Genomic DNA, 21,039 nt, shown 5'->3' with positions numbered 1-21,039 from the left:
GCAGGCCCTTCCGCAGGGGTGGTAGGGGTAGGGCAGGAGCAACAGGCTTGAGCCAAAGTGGGAAGTTGCAGAAGGTGCGTTCAATTACTTTAAAGGATGCACCAGACTTGGTTGAGTGGCTCGCTCAGCCTTACTCTTCTGCACCCTCCTCATCCTCTCGATCTGCACCCTCTTCTTCACTCTCTGCTATGTGCACCCCCAAAGACACTACCACCAACAACACGACCACCACCACCACCACCACATACCTTCCGCTTGAGTCACTGGAATTATTTTCCGATCCATATCAAGAGGACATTTCTGATGCGCAGCCACTCTTGGTATTGGATCAGGAAGAGGAGGTAGCAACAAGCGCTACTCAGCAGTCTGACGCCAGTACCCAGATCAGCCCAAGGAGGAGGTTGGTCCCCGGTGTTGCTGCCTACTCCGAGATCTCTACTTATAGCGGTGGGGAAGGTGACGTTGATGATGACGTGTCTAGTGATGTCACGTGGGTGCCCACAAGAGAGGAAGAGGAGGGGAGTTCAGAGGGAGATATGGACCAGCAGATAGGGAGGAGAAGCAGCAATGACTTACATTGCACAGCAGGGACAAAGCAGACTGCAAATGTATCAGGAGCGAGTCATCGACCATGTGCGGTCACATCTGGCGCTCCCAGGACACCGGCACATGGCTCCGCAGTGTGGGCTTTTTTTAACGTGTCCGCTGCTGACAATAGCGTTGCCATCTGCAATCTTTGCAGTCAACGCGTTAGTCGCGGTAAGCCCAATACTCACCTAGGGACGACCGCCTTAAGAAGGCACATGAGCAGCCATCACCGAGCCCAGTGGGAGCAACGGAACACACAAAGCCACACTGCAGGCTCTCACCGTCCAGCCTCGTCTTCTACTTCTCCTTCTCCTCTCTCCTCACAATTGTCCTCCACTCCACCTTCCATCACGCCAAGCTCACATTTTTCTGCAAAAAGGCAGGCTTCCGTGGGCCTAATGTTTGAGCGTAAAAAAATGATGACGCCGGATAACCCTCTTGCCCAACGGTTGGCGGCTGGCTTGTCAGAACTCATAGCCCGCCAACTACTGCCATATAAACTGGTGGACTCGGAGGCCTTTCGCAAATTTGTGGCCATTGGAACACCACAATGGAAGGTCCCAGGAAGGAAGTATTTCTCAGAGAAGGGCATCCCAGAGCTATATGGCCATGTTCAGCGGCAAGTGAATGTATCTCTGGCACACAGTGTCGGTGCCAAGATACATCTGACCACAGACACGTGGTCTAGCAAACACGGGCAGGGAAGGTATATCAGTTTTACTGCCCACTGGGTGAACCTTCTGACGGCCGTCAAGCATGTAACCCGTGGCACCCGTGTAGATTTGGTTTTACCGCCACGGATTGCATGCAGGCCTGACTCTTCTTCTCCTCCTCCTACTCCATCCTCCTCCCTCTCCTCCTCAGCTGCCTCCTCCTTTTCCGCTGCTAGCGTCTCTTCCACTGCACCGCCCAAGCTCCCCAGAACCTATTCCACATGCCAGGTGAGACGTTGCCATGCCGTGCTGCGTCTGTTGTGCCTGGAAGCAAAGAGCCACACTGGCCCGGCACTCCTTTCAGCTTTGCGTTCACAGGCAGATGAGTGGCTAACACCGCTCAATTTGACAGTTGGTAAAGTGGTGTGTGACAACGGTGCCAATCTGCTTAGCGCATTGAAACAGGGCAAAATCACGCACGTGCCGTGCATGGCACACGTCTTAAACTTGGTCGTGCAGCGATTCCTTGTCAAATACCCTGGGGTCCAGGACATCTTGCGGCAGGCAAGGAAAATCTCGGCCCATTTCAGAAGATCTTACACGGCCATGGCTCGCCTTGCTGACATTCAGCGGCGACACCATCTGCCGGTCAGACGTCTTATTTGCGATTGCCCGACGCGATGGAACTCAACCTTCTATATGCTTGATAGGCTGCTCCAGCAGAAACGTGCAGTTAACGTCTACCTGTATGAACTCTGCGAAAGAAACGGTTCTGGGGAGCTGGGTTTTTTTTCACCGCGCCAGTGGCTGCTCATGCGCGACACATGCAGACTTCTGCGGCCATTTGAGGAGATCACCAAACTGGTCAGTCGCAGCCATGGCGCCATCAGTGACATGGTACCTTATGCCTTCTTTCTGGAGCGTGCATTGCGTCGTGTCATTGATCAGGCTGTGGAGGAGCAGGAGCGGGAAGATGAGGAAGTCGCAATGCTGGATGAATTCCCAGGGGGGGCTACTCTATCTGAGACAAGTCAACAACAGGAGTCTGATGAGGAGTCAGAGGAGGATGGTGCCGGGGCGGATGAGCAGGAGCAAGAAGAGCATGCTTTAAACCTTTCTGGGATCCCTGTTGTGCGAGGATGGGGAGAGGAGAATGAAGAGGACGACATTATCCTGGATGATGAGCAGGAGCCAGGCCACCACACCGCTTCCACTTTAGTGCAAATGGGGGCCTTCATGCTCCAGTGTTTTAATAGGGACCCCCGTATAAAAAGCATGAGGGTCAAGGACCAGTACTGGGTGGCAACGTACTTAGACCCCCGGTACAAACACAAAATGGCGGAAATGTTACCGCCGTCGCAGAGGGCTGTCAGAATGCAGCACTTCCAGGCCTTGCTTCGAGAAATGCTGCATTCTGCTTTTGCGTGCGCTGGCAGAGGAGCAATTCCCACTCCCAGAGAAGGATTTGCGGGTACCAATCCAACAGCGCCTGCAAGAAGAGGCCGGTTTGAAGATGTGTTGGTGACTTCGGATATGAGGTCATTCTTTCAGCCGACCCATCGACAGGTGTCATCCGGATCCAGCATCAGGGAACGCCTAGACCGTCAGGTGTCCGACTACATTGGGTTAACGGCCGATGTGGACGCTCTGAGGAGTGATGAACCCCTAGACTACTGGGTGGGCAGGCTTGACCTCTGGCCAGAGCTTGCCCAATTTGCAATCGAACTGTTGGCTTGCCCCTCATCCAGTGTCCTGTCCGAAAGGACGTTCAGCGCAGCAGGGGGGATTGTGACCGATAAGCGTACTCGCCTAGCTCACCACAGTGTTAACTACCTCACATTTCTAAAAATGAATGAGGCATGGATCTCGGAGGAATTCAACACATGTGACCAGTAGACCATGTATATGTCTATAAACTATTTTTTTAATCAAGCACACAGACCTTCTTAATTCATTTGGCTCACTTCCTTGACCCAAAAAAGCACACCGTACTATATGCCCCTACCCTCCTCTTTGAAGAGGTTGAGCGGTGTCATATTTCTACTGGGGCTGCTTATGATATCCCTGTGCTGTGCTGACTTCCTCCTGGGGGTTCTTATTATGAAGGGATCACACTATCCCTGTGCTGTGCTGACTTCCTCCTGGGGGTTCTTATTATGAGGGGATCACACCATCCCTGTGCTGTGCTGACTTCCTCCTGGGGCTGCTTACGGTGCTGCTGTCAGCGCTGTATGTCACGGTGCTGCTGTCAGCGCTGTATGTCACGGTGCTGCTGTCAGCGCTGTATGTCACGGTGCTGCTGTCAGCGCTGTATGTCACGGTGCTGCTGTCAGCGCTGTATGTCACGGTGCTGCTGTCAGCGCTGTATGTCACGGTGCTGCTGTCAGCGCTGTATGTCACGGTGCTGCTGTCAGCGCTGTATGTCACGGTGCTGCTGTCAGTGCTCTGTATTACGGTGCTGCTGTCAGATGCCTCTATCACGGTGCATGTGTCATTCCGGTATGTCACGCTGCTGGTGATCATCTCCTGCACCCTCTTCTTTGCCTACCCTGGTCCCTGACCTTCCCTCTCCTCCATTGCCTTCATTAGCTCCATAGTCCTGAATTGTTAGAACAATTTCCCAAATAAAATAAAAATGCTTGTAGTTATCGATCCCAAATTCACCTCATACATGTATTATGTCATTGTCCAGATGGTGGGACTACGTTTTACCCCCTAATAATTACCACGTGGCCGCAAATTCGACATGAAGGTTTGCAAAGTTCGCCTCCCATTGAAGTCAATGGGGCCCGCGGCGAACGTTCGGTTTCGCGAACGTTTGGGTCCGTTCGCATTTCGCGTTCGCGAAACGTCCCGTCGGAAGTTCGTCCATCACTAGTAGATAGCACATGACATTACCAATTTTTGGTGTGCATCTTCAAAATTTGGCTTTACCTCTTGTTTTCTGTAAATAGTTAAAAAATGTATTTTATTTTTTATTTTACTATATAAATAAATATATATATATATATATATATATACACACACACACGTAAACACTCTTTATAAAACCCCCCCAAACAAAAAATATATATAGTAAAATAAAAAAAATAAAAAAATAATATTGTTTAAAAAAAAAAAAATATATATATATATATATATATATATATATATATATATTGTTTACAAAAAATTGTTTACCAAAACAAAACAAAACAAAAAAAAAATACAAAAAAAAGAGGCACTTGTTGGAATGTGCACTATTAAAAATTTCAAAAAAAGGTGTGGGTGTGTGTCTCCTTCTTTCAATACTCAATACCAGTTTGGGAAGTCATTTTGTGTTTTCTGTGACAAAGGGCCTTATTTACTATTGGGAAAAACCACTTTGCAATACAAATGCACTAGGACAGGAATATGCAATTCGTGGAAATCCAGCTGTTGCAGAATTACAAGTCCCATGAAGCATAGCAAGACTGACAGCCACAAGCATGAGACCCAGAGGCATGATGGACTTGTGGTTTTGCAACAGCTGGAGGTCCGCCAATTGCATATCCATGAATTAGGAGAATGTACGAGACAGCCACCAAGAAAAGCAAACAAGAACCAAACTTCAAAATTTGAACAGAAAATATATATTTGAACAAAAGGAAATCTTTATTGCTCAGCTCGCATTGGAATGGCCCCCCTACTATTAAAATAGGTGACATATTGGTCACGCACCTCACGTGCTGTTTGGGGGGCTGAGCCAGGATGGGCAGGATCCAGCACTGTGAGTTCTGGTGTTTGTCCGGCCTCAGGCCCAATTAGTTGCAGGTAATGGGTTCCTGAATGTCTTCGTAAAAAGTTACCAAAGGCATTCTCCACAACCCTTCTTGCTCTGGCCAGCCGGTAATTAAAAACCCTCCTCTCCAGGGTGAGGGTCCTTTGGGGGAACGGCTACATCCATTGGTCACTCAGACCGAACGCTTCATCAGCGATAAAGACAAAAGGTAGACCCTCCACATTATCAGCATCTGGTGGCAAGTCCAGGCCACCAGTGATGAGACGGTGGCAGAACTCGGTCTGCTTAAACACTCCTCCGTCTGACATCCGGCCGTTCTTCCCCACATCCACATAGAGAAAGTCATATTGTGCCGACACCACCGCCATTAACACCACACTATGGAACCCCTTATAATTCCAGTAGTAGGACCCCGAATGGGATGGGGGCACAATCCGCACATGTTTCCCGTCGATTGCCCCTCCACAGTTGGGAAAGTCCCAACGGGCAGCGAACTGGGAAGCCACAGTCTGCCATTCCTGTGGCGTGGAAGGAAACTGGGGAGTCAAACACAGAAAAAAAAAATAGTCATTAAATAAAAACAATTCATACCAAATTAAACCATAAAACATTTTGGAACAGCAGTAAAACATACATATTGGAAAAGTTGTCTTTTAAAAAAAAAAAAGATAAGGCCCAATTCACAGATTACTCACCCCTCTGATCAGGGAACATAATTTATGTGGGTGAGTGTGGGGTGGGGGCCTAATTAATGAGTATATGATACCTGAAAACAATTCCAAAAGGGTGGGGGCCTAATTAATGAGTATATGATACCTGAAAACAATTCCAAAAGGGTGGGGGCCTAATTAATGAGTATATGATGCCTGAAAACAATTCCAAAAGGGTGGGGGCCTAATTAATGAGTATATGATGCCTGAAAACAATTCCAAAAGGGTGGGGGCCTAATTAATGAGTATATGATACCTGAAAACAATTCCAAAAGGGTGGGGGCCTAATTAATGAGTATATGATACCTGAAAACAATTCCAAAAGGGTGGGGGCCTAATTAATGAGTATATGATACCTGAAAACAATTCCAAAAGGGTGGGGGCCTAATTAATGAGTATATGATGCCTGAAAACAATTCCAAAAGGGTGGGGGCCTAATTAATGAGTATATGATGCCTGAAAACAATTCCAAAAGGGTGGGGGCCTAATCAATGAGTATATGATACCTGAAAACAATTCCAAAAGGGTGGGGGCCTAATTAATGAGTATATGATACCTGAAAACAATTCCAAAAGGGTGGGGGCCTAATTAATGAGTATATGATACCTGAAAACCATTCCAAAAGGGTGGGGGCCTAATTAATGAGTAGGGATGAGCCGAACACCCCCCTGTTCGGTTCGCACCAGAACCTGCGAACAGACCTAAACTTCGTGTGAACTTTAGAACCCTATTAAAGTCTATGGGACTCGAACGTTCACAATCTAAAGTGCTAATTTTAAAGGGTAATATGCAGGTTACTGTCCTAAAAAGTGTTTGGGGACCCGGGTCCTGCCCCAGGGGACATGGATCAATGCAAAAAAAAGTTTTAAAAACGGCCGTTTTTTCAGGAGCAGTAATTTTAATAATGATTAAAGTGAAACAATAAAAGTGTAATATTCCTTAAAATTTCGTAGCTGGGGGGTATCTATAGTATGCCTGTGAAGGGGCGCATGTTTCTGGTGCTTAGAACTGTCCCTGCACAAAGTGTCATTTGTGCAGGAAAAAAGTCTTTTAAAATCACTTGCGGCTATTGTCGGGTCCCGTAATACAGAGAACACTCAATGAGTGTTCTCTGCATTAGCCGACAATTCATTCATTCATTGATAAAAAAAAAAAAAAAAAAAAGCGTGGGGGTTCCCCTAAATTCAATTACCAGGCCCTTCAGGTCTGACATGGATATTAAGGGGAACCCCGTGTCAAATTAAAAAAAAAATTGACGTGGGGGTCCCCCTAAATATCCATAACCAGACCCTTCAGGTCTGATATGGATATTAAGGGGAACCCCGCATCAAATTAAAAAAAAATTGACGTGGGGGTCCCCCTAAAAATCCATATCAGACCCTTTTATCCAAGCACGCAACCTGGCAGGCCGCAGGAAAAGGGGGGGGACGAGAGAGCGGCCCCCCTCGCTCCTGAACCGTACCAGGCCACATACCCTCAACATTGGGAGGATGCTTTGGACAAGGGCCTCATCCTCACAACCCTGGCCGTTGGTTGTGAGGGTCTGCGGGCGGGGGGCTTATCAGAATCTGGAAGCCCCCTTTAACAAGGGGACCCCCAGATCCCAGCCCCCCCTGTTTGAAATGGTAAGGGGGTACAAAAGTACCCCTACCATTTCACAAAGGAAGTGTCAAAATGGTTAAATAAGACAAACACACTTTTGAAAAATTCCTTTATTAAAAAATAACGCAGGTTTCCGTTACATCAGAGGGGGCGGGGTCACCCACACGTCACTGGGGAACCCCTGGCTTCCCTCTCCAGCGTCAGAGGGGCGGGGTCAGGTGACGGGTGGCCCCGCCCTCCTAATATAAGAAACGTCAGCGCTGGGATCTCTGCAGTGTCTCCGGAGTGGAGACAGAAGAAGGATGTATGGACAGCGCTGGACTAAGAGATCCCCTGTCGCTGGATATGATCATCCATCGCTGGACCCCGGAGACCCGTCGCTGGATAGCAAGAGTGGATTAGCACCGCTGGAATCTTTTTTTTTTTTTTTTAATAAAGGAATTTTTCAAAAGTGTGTTTGCCTTATTTAACCATTTTGACACTTTCTTTGTGAAATGGTAGGGGTACTTTTGTACCCCCTTACCATTTCAAACAGGGGGGGGCGGGATCTGGGGGTCCCCTTGTTAAAGGGGGCTTCCAGATTCTGATAAGCCCCCCGCCCGCAGACCCTCACAACCAACGGCCAGGGTTGTGAGGATGAGGCCCTTGTCCTCATCAACATGGGGACAAGGTGCTTTGAGGGGTCACAGACCCCCAAAGCATCCTCCCAATGTTGAGGGTATGTGGCCTGGAACGGTTCAGGAGGGAGGGGGGCCGCTCTCTCGTCCCCCCCTCTTTTCCTGCGGCCTGCCAGGTTGCGTGCTCGGATAAAGTGTCTGATATGGATTTTTAGGGTGACCCCCCACGTCCAATTTTTTTTTTAATTTGACACGGGGTTCCCCTTAATATCCATGTCAGACCTGAAGGGCCTGGTAATTGAATTTAGGGGAACCCCCACGCTTTTTTTTTTTTTTTTTTTTATCAATGAATGAATGAATTGTCGGCTAATGCAGAGAACACTCATTGAGTGTTCTCTGTATTACAAATGACACTTTGTGCAGGGACAGTTCTAAGCACCAGAAACATGCGCCCCTTCACAGGCATACTATAGATACCCCCCAGCTACGAAATTTAAAGGAATATTACACTTTTATTGTTTCACTTTAATCATTATTAAAATCACTGCTCCTGAAAAAACGGCCGTTTTTAAAACTTTTTTTTGCATTGATCCATGTCCCCTGGGGCAGGACCCGGGTCCCCAAACACTTTTTAGGACAGTAACCTGCATATTACCCTTTAAAATTAGCACTTTAGATTTCTCCCATAGACTTGTATAGGGTGTTCCGGCTTTTCGAATTTGCTGCGAACAGCCCAAATTGTTCACTGTTCGCTGAACAGGCGAACAGGCAATGTTCGAGTCGAACATGAGTTCGACTCGAACTCGAAGCTCATCCCTATTAATGAGTATATAATACCTGAAAACAATTCCAAAAGGGTGGGGGTGGTAAAACAGTACAATGGAGCTGACAATATGAATTTGAAAAAAAGGTCTCGGCTGTGGGTGTATATGGGCCCAGGATTGCATGCTGGGGACGTTAGTGAAGGCAAATATGCACGTGGGACACAAAAGGTAATAGCAAAAAAAAATTACCAAAAAAAATGCGTGTATGGATATAAAGGGGACATTCGCAGCATATTCCTGTCATGGATATTAAAAGTCATGATGAAATTAATACAAACATACAATGCATATAATACAATATTAAAGGATAAAACTTACCTTCATATATTCCTTCTGCAGGACCTGAATAATGGCAGAACAGGTCTCTGGAATAATGATCCCCAGAGCCTGGGGGGAGATGCCTGTAGAGAACTTGAGGTCCTGAAGGCTTCGCCCTGTCGCCAAGTAGCGCAACGTGGCGATGAGCCTCTGCTCCGGAGTGATGGCTTGCCGCGTGCAGGTATCCTGCCTGCTGATATAAGGGGTCAGCAAAGCCAGCAGACGGTGAAAAATGGGGTCTGTCATCCTGAGATAATTCCTGAAATCATCGGGATTATTCTCATGGATCTCACGGAGCAAAGGCATATGTGAGAATTGGTCGCGCTGGCGCAACCAATTCTTCGTCCATGAACTCCTCCTCGCCCTGTTCACGGACTGGGCTCGGGTCAAAGTATGAACCCCAACACCAAGCCCCCATATAGCATGAACTCGCGAAGGAGTACGTCCACTCTCCATGGCTTTGAAACGGTCAGCTGGACAAACAAGCTCAACTGAACGCACCGAAGAACAGGCAGACCTATGAAGAACGATCTGAGGAAACGAGCGGATCAGAAGCGCCTAAGAACAGGTACTAACTGATCCACATGCACCGAAGAACAGATACAAACCTCATAGGCAGACTGCGCTGCAGAAAACGAACAAATTAAGCTGAAGTCTGAAAAGCGCGAATCGTCTCTAACCAAACTTCTACTAACGCAAAATCAGCAGAAGGAGCCCAAAGGGTGCTTTGCTGGGTCTTGGACTTCCTTTTTCTAGTCCCATCGTACGTGCTGTACTTCATCGCGCAAATGAACGCCCGACTTTCTGTGTGTCCGTGTGTGGCCAAGTCCGTTCGGTAGAAAGTCCGCCGGACTATCCGCCGGATTGTATGTCGGACTAAGTACACCGGATAATTCGATCGTGTGTACGCGACATTAGATGTGATGGCTGAATTCGTTTTCCTTTTCAGTATTTCTTTCTTCTATTTTCATCAGGTGATCTGGCCAGTAAATCTGTTGTCTTTCAAAAGAACAAGCTCTCCAGCAGAATATATCAGTTACAAAAATGAGACAAATCATTGAACACTAGCAGGGGTGCTTACAATGATCAGCTTTTATTTATGTATGTAAAACATTTATTTCAAAAGGAAAAAAAACTGTTTGCTGAAACTGCTTATAAAGTATTAGCTGGAGTTTGGCTTCAATTTGTTAGTGAATTTAAATCTGCTGGTACGTCTAACACTCCCCCCCCCCCCATAATGATAGTGCTGCTGTCCAAAGGTGACCCTGTGCTCCTTCATCCAGAGCGGTGACACTCTAATACAGGAGCTGTTTTACTGGTCAGATTATTAGGGGAAAAAAGAGGGAAAAGCTCAAGAAAAGAAGACTGATGCAGCTACCACATCTAATGATTAATAAACTGCAATATAACATTTTTTGGGAGTTTGGGTTTAATACTGCTTAACCGGTTCCTGACCAGCGCATGCCGATGTACGTCGGCAGAATGGCACGGGCAGGCAAATGGATGTGCCCTGACTCGATCGCCACAGGCATACCCGCGATCGTCTCACAGGGCGGCTGAACTGAGAGATGCCGTTGTAAACAGCATCTCCCCGTTCTGCCTAGCAACTAGTGACGCTGATCTCTGCTCCATGTGATTGGAGCAGATATCAGTGTTCACTAAATGAAAGCCCAGCCCCCAACAGTTAGTAACACACCCCTAGGAACACTTAACCCCTACACTGCCACTCACTGGTTAACCCCTTCACTGCCAGTGTCATTTACACAGGAATCACTGCATTTATATAGAAGTGATTGCTGTATAAATGACAATGGTCCCAAAAATGTGTCAAAAATGTCTGATGTGTCTGCCATAATGTCGCAGTCACAATAAAAATCGCTGATCACCGCCATTACTAGTAAAAAAAAATTATTAATAAAAATGCCATAAAAATATCCCCTATTTTGTAAACTCTATAACTTTTGCGCAAACCAATCAATAATCGCTTATTGTGATTTTGTTTTGATTTTTTTTTTTACCAAAAATATGTAGAAGAATACGTATCGGCCTAAACTGAGGGAAAAAAATGTTTTTTTTTATATATTTTTGGGGGATATTTATTATAACAAAAAGTAAAAAATAATGTGTTTTTTTCAAAATTGTTGCTCTATTTTTGTTTATAGCGCAAAAAATAAAAACCGCAGGGGTGATCAAATACCACCAAAAGAAAGCTCTATTTGTGGGGAGCCACGTCGCACGACCGCGCAATTGTCAGTTAAAGCGACGCAGTGCCGAATCGCAAAAAGTGTTCTGGTCTTTGGCCAGCAAAATGGTCCGGGCTGAAGTAGTTAAAAAAAAGTGTATGACCCAGTACTAGTGGTAGTTCATCATTTACATTAACATGCTATAGGACCTCTGATCTTTTTACTAGTCTTAAATGTCTTCCTAAACTAGTTAGTTCTGTATTTCGTTTTGTCTTTGCACTATTTTTACTAGATAATCACTTATTTATAAAAAATACCAAAATGATAATAGGAAACAAATGCAGAGTTTTTTCCATCAGCCATCTGTTTCCTAGTTATAATTTCTGCTGTTACAATATTGCATTTCCATTCATGAAGACATTTCTGATTGTTTACTGCCCTCTGCTGGGCAATTAGTAAAGTAGCAGAAAAAAGCTTGACATTATCAAATAATTATACCATAATTCGTTTTTCTAGATATCTTAATTGAAAAAATGACAAAGGATTTCAGTGGTAAGCTAAGTTCTGGTAGTAACCCCAAACATATCTCCAGCTATGTGGGTGCCGCAGCTGGACTGGATCACGTACATGTACCTGATTCAGTTCTTAGGGGTATAGGGTGTTGAAGCAACCCCTGAATCACCCCATGTCCCCTCTGTGCTGTGATTCGCTACAGCACAAGTTTGGCAGCAGGTCCTGGCCAATGATTTTTGGCCTGGACCTACTGATTGATTGTAGAAAATCACAGCACAGCCTGTGTCCATGTTAGTAATCCCTAATGCAGGTTCTGGTGGATTTTTCTGTCTCTGGACCCTTTTTGTCCAGAGAGAGAAAAAAGCCAGACCTCTGTGTGTAGAAACAGCGCATCTACACTGGCAAACACCTGGTTAGGCACATTTAACCCTTTGGGCACCCTCCAGTTAACCCTTTCACTGCCCTGTCACCATTGTCATCAGTACAGTGTACAATTTTTTTTATTTTATTTAATGATCACTGTATTAGTGTCAATAGTGACACCAGATAGCGCTAGTGTCAGTTAGTGTCCCTCCCAGATACTGAAGTAGAAAAGATGTAGCTGGATAGCCGCACTCCGAATTATTCAACTTTATTTCAAAAATGTAATTAAAATCATAGCATCTAGGCTGGTAAACAGACTAACTGCACAGCCACTGACATGTTTCACACCGAACACGGTGCTTAGTCATAGCTAATGAGCAGAATATACATACAGAGCTATATACACACACACAAGCAATTAGACAAATGAATAAAATATGTGTATGACAAGATAGCAATTAAGGAAACACCTGTGAACATCCAAAGTCTGAAGATTAACATTTAAATGGATGAAATGAAAAAGCCTTTTTCCCCTAAAACACCAAAATCAAGCTGACACGTTGAAAGCATACATAATGGTAATAAATGAATGACATGATGAATCTTATCCTTAGGTGAAGAGGTATAGGTGTAACCTAAAGAAATAAAAAATGACATAAGAAAAAACATTTTTCATTTTGTATGTAAAAAAAAATTATATGTTTTTTCACACGCATTGGCAGACACACAAAAAAAGGAGAGAAAGAAATAAACTCTCAATGTGTGTGCATGCCAATACATGGGGCTCATTGAATGTCAAACAAACCAGAGAAAAACACACAAAAAAATATTCCCTAAAAATGACACAATCCCAAAAAAGGTTTCATAATAGAAAGATTGCAAATATCTCATTATTGGATGTGTCTGCTTAGGTCGTCTCCTATGATACAATGCATAGATATCAAAAATAAAAGTAAATATAGGAATAGACCAAATGAACGATCGATGTCGAATGTTCTAAAACCAAGGGCAGGTTCAATGCGAATATCATTATACCGACAGGTATGAGAAGCTGATACAAAAACCCTGTTGATTGATCACACACCCAACATAATATATCAGCTGTGTGATTATCAAACGAATGACAAACATTTCTAATAGGATATTAATTAACATAAAAAATACTGATATTCATAATCACTGCAGAGAAAAATGCTGCAATATATGCATACAGCCCTATTCAAAAAACAGTCTCAATCGAATAATTGGCCTGTCCTCAATGTAAAGCAATTATAATAAATGGAAAATAGTGAATAAACTCTGGCAGAAACATAATAAAATGAGCCCAGCAGAACCAGATGAAAAAACCTGTCAGCACCAGACCGACAACCAGTGAAATGGGAACCATGCATATTAGCTTAGTAAATACTGGGCAATCAATATGTGGAAAATTCACTCATAAAAGAATAAAATGTCCCACTCAAAGTTAAGGCCCATAGGCTGCCTCGTATGGAGATGGAATATCCAATAAACCTCCCTTTTGCATAACAGACTAAACCTATCACCCCCTCTTTTAGATAAAGTGACTTTTTCCACCCCCTGAATGCGTAAGCCACTGACATCCTTATCATGGCAAAGATTCCAATGCTTTGCCACATTAGTTTGGTAGTTTTTGGAAATGTCATAGAGGTGGTCATATAATCTGTCTCTCAGTCTTCGTGTTGTGCGTCCAACCTACTGTATGCGACATTGTTCACACGTAATCACGTAAATAACAAATTTAGTGTTACAGTTAATGAAGGCCATGGCTTTAAAATCCTTATTTAGAGACCTAGAAAAGATGGTATCGCCTCGTAAAATGTGGGGGCAACATGGTGAATTATTGCCCCCACATCGAAACGATCCTTTAAACTGTAACCAATTAGGGCGTTGAATGCTGCTCGAATAGAGGCTGGGAGACAACATGCCACCAATAGTTGGGGCCCTGCAGGAGACTGATCTAATACCGCTAGATAGAATTTGAGCATAGACAGGATCGTTATAGAGAATAGGCAAATATTTCTCCACGATCCCTTTAATTTTACTAAACTCTAAACTATAAGGCGTGGAAAACACCGGAATTTTTAAGGATTTGTCAGATACCCGCCTTCTCCCATCTCCATTCTTGACCTTATCACGAAGGAGATGACATCTATCCGTCTATATTGAACGCCCTATCAAGTACAGGGGCTGAATAACCTCTTTCTATGAAACGCTTTTTCATAGCAGAGGCTTCTTTCAAAAAAGATGATTCATCACTACATACCCGTTTTAACCTCAAAAACTGTCCCACAGGGATGCCCTTAATGGTATGCCTTGGATGGCCTGAATCAGCCCTTAACAAGGAATTACCAGCAGAAGGTTTCCTGAAAAGTTTCGAGGAAATAGATTCCCCCTCACCCATCAGAACAACATCCAGAAATTCAATTTGTTTAGGGTCCATAACAACAGTAAATTTAAGATTGAGGGTGTTGTCATTAAGATACAGAAGCCATTCATCTAATTCACCAACACTCCTGGTGCACACAAAGATCAAGTCGTCTATATAGCGATGGAAAAACGTAATCTCAGAGCGATGGGGACAACCAGCGCCAAAAATGCGGGACCTCTCCCACCAACCCATGTACAAATTAGCAAGGGAGGGGGAGAATTTAGCGCCCATCGAGGCCCCGCACTTCTGGAGATAGTAGTCCCCATCGAACATAAAAAAATTGTGAGTTAATAAATACTCTAAACAACATAAAACAAACTCTTGGTGCACCAAAGAGTGTTGGCTATGATGTCTAAGAAAAAAGGCTACGGCCTGAATCCCTAGAGAGTGGGGGATAGATGAATAAAGGCTAGCCACATCACAAGTAATCCACACAAAATCCGAATCCCATTTAATAGGTTGAATATCAGACAAAAGCTGCTTAGTATCTCTCAAAAAAACAGGTAAATCAGAAACCAGTGGCTGTAACTGGTAATCGACCCACTCCCCCAAGCGCTCATTCAGTGACCCAATGCCTGCCACTATAGGTCTACCTAACAAGGGTTGACAACCTTGTGCAGCTTGGGTAAATGATGAAAAATGGGCATGATCGGGGCATCAGGGATAAACATATCTCTCTCAACTTGAGTGAAAATGCCTGCTGTGACTGCTCTAAATCTAAACGTGCATTAAGATCCTTCCTAAAGGGGGATGTAGGATCCCCCTTTAACTTCAAATAAGTTTTGTCATCCGACAATTGGCGGATTGCTTCATCCCTATACGAACATGAATCCAGCACTACAACAGAGCCCCCCTTATCTGCATTTTTTATCACAATACATTTGTTGGCACTCAGATGGGTAAGAGCCTCTTTTTCAACACTAGATAAATTATTGGGTCTGGAGCGACTTCTGCGACCACAAGCCAGATGAGTCAGGTCCTTCTCCACTAACTTTTGAAAAAGGTCCATGTCCTTGCCCCTGGAGCCAATCGGGTAGAAGTCTGACCTTAATCGAAAAGGGATGGTAGTGCGACCACCCAACATCTCCATAGGGGCAGGTGCAGACTCAATAGCCAAATCTTCCAAATCGCAAAGAGCACATTGATCAGAAAAGCTAGAAGGAGGGGAAAAAGACTCACCCATAATGGCAGCGGTGGCAGGATCGCAATCTCCAGAATCCACAGCTGACCCCTCATCAGTACCACCAAAATAATGTTTTTTCAAGGTGAGAGAACGCACAAATTTATTCATGTCTAAAACTGTCCCGAATAAATCAAAATGCCTATCTGGACAAAAATTCAGTTCTTTACACAACAGCGATATTTCAGCAGAATTCAGGACAGTGCTTGACAAATTCACCACATTTGACACTATTTCCGGAACCGATCTCTCAGTTTGTAACGATATTTGGTTGCTCCATCTGTGTCTTTGGCCATAATAATTCGGATTAATTCGGAGTGCGGCTATCCAGCTACATCTTTTCTACTTCAGTTCCTGTTGCAAACAGAGCCAGCACCCTATGGGATTGTGGAGACAGCTGTTTTGGGAGAAGTCATTACCTTAGAGCGGTAATTCTTTGTATGTCCCTCCCAGATAGCGTCAAATTTCCGCCACACTATCTCTATCCATTTAACCCTTTGATTGCACACACTATAACCACCATTACTAGTGTAGAGTCTGAATAGATCAGTATCTTTAATCAGGATCAGAACTATTAACAGTATAGTGTCCCCAAAAATGCAGGGTTACTAGTAAATTTACCTGCCAAGTATAGTTGCCTTGGCCAATTGATAGGAGATAAATTGATTCCACCCTAATTCTGGAATTGCTGCTCTTCTCTCTTCTGTTACTAGATGACCGGGTATCTGGTGGCATTAGATAAGACAAGGGCATTGCAAGGACAGATTAGGAATAGATGGGGTGTCTCAGCCAATGGGTAGGGATCTTCTTGCCCATTGGCTGAGACACCCCATCTTGGTCTGCTGGCAGAGCCTATTTATTTGGGTGAGGTCAGGTGATCAGAGTACTGTGCCACCTGGACTGCTGTCTGGGTGGACGTGTGTTATACTGCCCCGGGCTGCTAGACCAGAGCCTGAGGCCTATCCCGGGTAGTGATGGACGAACTTCCGACGGGACATTTCGGGAAAGCGGACCGCGAACGCGCCCGATAGTTCGCGACCGGAACGTTCGCGGCGGGCCCCAGGGACTTCAATGGGAGGCGAACTTTGCAAACCTACAGGTCAAATTTGCAGCCACAAAATAATTACTAGCTGTGCAAACATAGTCCCACCACATGGCCAATGACATAACACATGTATGAGGTGAATCTAGGATCGACAACTACAAGCATTCTTTTTTTATATGTGAAATTGTGGCAATTCAGGACTGTGGAGCGCATGAAGGCAATGGAGGAGAGGGAAGGTCAGGGTAGGCAAAGAAGAGGGTGCAGGAGATGATCACCAGCAGTGTGACATACAGCAATGACACCTGCACCGTGATAGAGTGATCTGACACCAGCACCGTGATAGAGAGCACTGACATCAGCAGCGTGACATACAGCAATGACACCTGCACCGTGATAGAGTGATCTGACACCAGCACCTTGATAGAGAGCACTGACATCAGCAGTGTGACATACAGCAATGACACCTGCACCGTGATAGAGTGATCTGACACCAGCACCGTGATAGAGAGCACTGACATCAGCAGCGTGACATAAAGCACTGACACCAGCACCGTGATATATAGCACTGACACCAGCACCGTGATATACAGCACTGACACCTGCACTGTAAGCAGCCCCAGGAGTAAGTCAGCATAGCACAGGGATGGTGGGAGCCCCTCATAATGAGCATAGCACAGGGATGGCGGGATCCCCTCATAATATGCACAGCAGAGGTACAGCCCCAGGAGGAAGTCAGCACAGCACAGGGATGGTGGGAGCCCCTCATAATAAGCAGCCCCAGGAGGAAGTCAGCATAGCACAGGGATGGTGGGAGCCCCTCATAATGAGCATAGCACAGGGATGGTGGGAGCCCCTCATAATATGCACAGCAGAGGTACAGCCCCAGGAGGCTGAACCTCAACCCAATATATTGTGGACCTATACCAGTCCTTAAGGATTAGCAGACTGTACCTCACTCAACCCTATATACTGTAGTACACTATACCTTACCAGTCCTTAGAAGGACCTTTGTGGAACTAGTAGGTTGTGATTAGCAGACTGTATCTCAGTCCCTATACTGATAAAGGACTGCTGCAGAATTGGGCAGCAGTCAGCAGTAGTGCACCTCAACCCTATATATTGTGGACCTATACCAGTCCTTAAGGATTAGCAGACTGTACCTCACTCAACCCTATATATTGTAGTACACTATACCTTACCAGTCCTTATAAGGACCTTTGTGGAACTAGTAGGTTGTGATTAGCAGACTGTACCTCAGTCCCTATACTGATAAAGGACTGCTGCAGAATAGGGCAGCAGTCAGCAGTAGTGCACCTCAACCCTATATATTGTGGACCTATACCAGTCCTTAAGGATTAGCAGACTGTACCTCACTCAACCCTATATACTCTAGTACGCTATACCTTACCAGTCCTTAGAAGGACCTTTGTGCAACTAGTAGGTTGGGATTAGCAAACTGTACCTCAGTCCCTATACTCATAAAGGACTACTGCAGCAGAAGGGCAGCAGTCAAGTATAACATTCTTTCTATATTTGGAAGAAAGAATATTATACGTGTACAAGCCTATTACCATACCAGTCCTGAAAAGAACCTTTTGTGGACCTAATAGTAACAGCTACTGATTAAACTGACTGTCCCTCACTGCCACACACAGCTTCCTGTTTGTCCCTATTTAAACTGACAAAACACAGGCTGCTGCAACAATAACTTGAATAGCACTCAAAACTATATCCTGTACTACTTTACCATACCAGTCCTGAAAAGGACTTTTGTGGACCTAAGTAACAGCTAATGATTAAACTGACTGTCCCTGCTGCACACAGCGTCCTGTCCCTCTCTCAGCACTGACAAAAGACATGCTGCTGCAACAATGACTTGAATAGCAGTGCCTCAAACCTATATCCTGAACTACACCTATACCATACCAGTCCTTAAAATAACTTTTGTGGACCTAATAGCTAGCGATTTGGGTCACTGCAGTCTCTCCCTGCTCCACACAGCAACCTCTCCCTATAGTGACATACGAAAGAATGTAAAATGGCCGCCGTATCGGGTCTATTTATAAGTTAGGGGGAATGTCCAAGTGTCCATGTGCTGTAATGTCTCAATTGGCTGTCCTGTACCCCATGATGGATGTGTCATCATAGGTCAAAGTTCTTTTACACAGTAAACACATAAGTCCGCCGGGCGAACAGCGGCAATAGTCCGCCGATCGGGCAGACCACGAACAGCCGAAATTCGCCGCAAACCGACCGCCGGGCGAACCGTTCGGCCATCCCTAATCCCGGGGACATCTGGTTGCTAGGCTGTCTGAAGGCCTATCCAGAGGCAAGAGAGCAGTGCAAGGTTTGGACTGCACCCCAATAAAACGACTGGCAGGCTTGCAATTAAGCAGTAGACATGCGCAATTTTTTTCATTCCGAATTTGTTTTTTTAATGAATTTAAACAAATTCGGAAATGTCCGATTTAACAAAAACCCGTTTAATTAATTTTTCTGAATTTACGAAATTCAAAAGTTGTTTTATTGAGTTAATTTTATATGTTAACGTATGTTGTTGTTAACTGCTGTTTGCTTTGCAGGAACGCCAATCCGCTACAGCACTGATCGGTGTATTATGACAGCAGCAGGGCGCTGCTCTTAGAATACATATGTTAGTGCCTGCAGCACTTCAGGAGCAGATTTCTCATCCTCAGTTAAAAAAATGTGGGCGAATCGCTCCTATGCTTTGGCATTTCATTTTTTCACTTTTTTCCTGGCAGTGATTTCTTTATCAACGTTGATGTATGTAAAGAAGGAATCTGTTATTTTTTGCTTGCAGACTATTCCTCCTCAACACCTCCAGCACATCACTTGTTTGTTCTTCCAGGACCAGCTAGCACATGTTTAGGCCTGACACTGGTTGAGCCAGGCCTTGAATCTTCCCCTTTGTGGTTAGGGACCTAGGATCCCTATGGTGTAGCAAAACATTACAGTCCTTGGTGCTAGTTGTCCTACACGTGGCTACTGTTCCCAGTACTACCTCTTCAGGCCCTGTCAGCCCTCCTGGCTGCAGCTGCCTCTCTCTCTCCTGCCCATGTTTCCACAGTCCACTCTCCGGGTTCTGCACCCATCCCAGTCTGCTCTCTCCCAGTCCTCTCAGGTGAGCCTCCCCAGTCCTCCTGACTGTGCATCACTCGCCTGAGTGGGCGCTGATAGGTGGCACTCGTATGCGGCACTGATGGGCACTCATAGGTGGCACTGATGGACACTCATAGGCAGCACTGATGGGTACTTATGGGTGGCACTGGTGGGTACTTATGGGTGGCACTGATAGATGGCACGGTTGGGCACTGATGGGTATGGATGGGCACCGATAGGTGGCTCTGATGGACACTGATGGATGGTACTGATGACAATAATGGGTGGCACTGATGACACTGATGTATGGCATTACTGGGCATCATTGTTCTCTTTTATTACATACTGGTGCCAATCAGTGCCCATTTGTGGGCACTGATTGGCACATATTGGGCATTCATTTGAACATGTGGATGCCCATGGGGTACATAACTGGCCTTCCACATGTTGTCCCCTTCCCTGGTGGTCCTAGTGGCATCCCTGGTGGTCCAGTGGGGTCATCTGAGGGGGGGCTGCGCTGATAAACAATCAGCGCAGACTCCCCCATGAGGAGAACTGCTGATCGGCTCTCCTCTGCTCGCGTCTGTCAGACGTGAGTGAGGAAAAGCCGATCACCGGCTCTTCCTATTTACATCGTGATCAGCTGTGATTGGACACGGCTGATCACATGGTAAAGAGCCTCCATCAGAGACTCTATACTGAGATCGGTGTAGCAGTGTGTCAGATTGTCAGAATGATCCCCCATGGGAGAGGCGGTTGTTATCCTGAAGGATGTTATATGACACCCAGCCAGGATAACTGAACCACCACCCAGCCATCATTTTGCTATAGACCGGGTGGTAAGTGGTTAAAATAGGCCAGGCGACCCCATACCTCCCAACATTTTGAGATGGGAATGAGGGACACCTACAAGCAAACGTATGTAGGCATAGGACATGCCCCCTGCCACACCTCCTTAAAGATGACTTAACCAACAAAAAAGGTTAATTAAATCAACAAGTGCTTTTTCTACCACTACTATTCCTTTATATTGGCTCTTAAAATTCACAAATGCAGCAATTTAGAATTTGGATAAAAGTTTTAGCACTGGGAAAAACTTTTTGAAAGATAAAAA

Source organism: Lithobates pipiens, unplaced genomic scaffold, assembly GCF_037356315.1.
Source record: "Lithobates pipiens isolate NorthernLeopardFrog02 unplaced genomic scaffold, aLitPip1_a1.2 Scaffold_16, whole genome shotgun sequence".
Taxonomy (NCBI): domain Eukaryota; kingdom Metazoa; phylum Chordata; class Amphibia; order Anura; family Ranidae; genus Lithobates; species Lithobates pipiens.
This window is presented reverse-complemented; position numbering follows the sequence as displayed.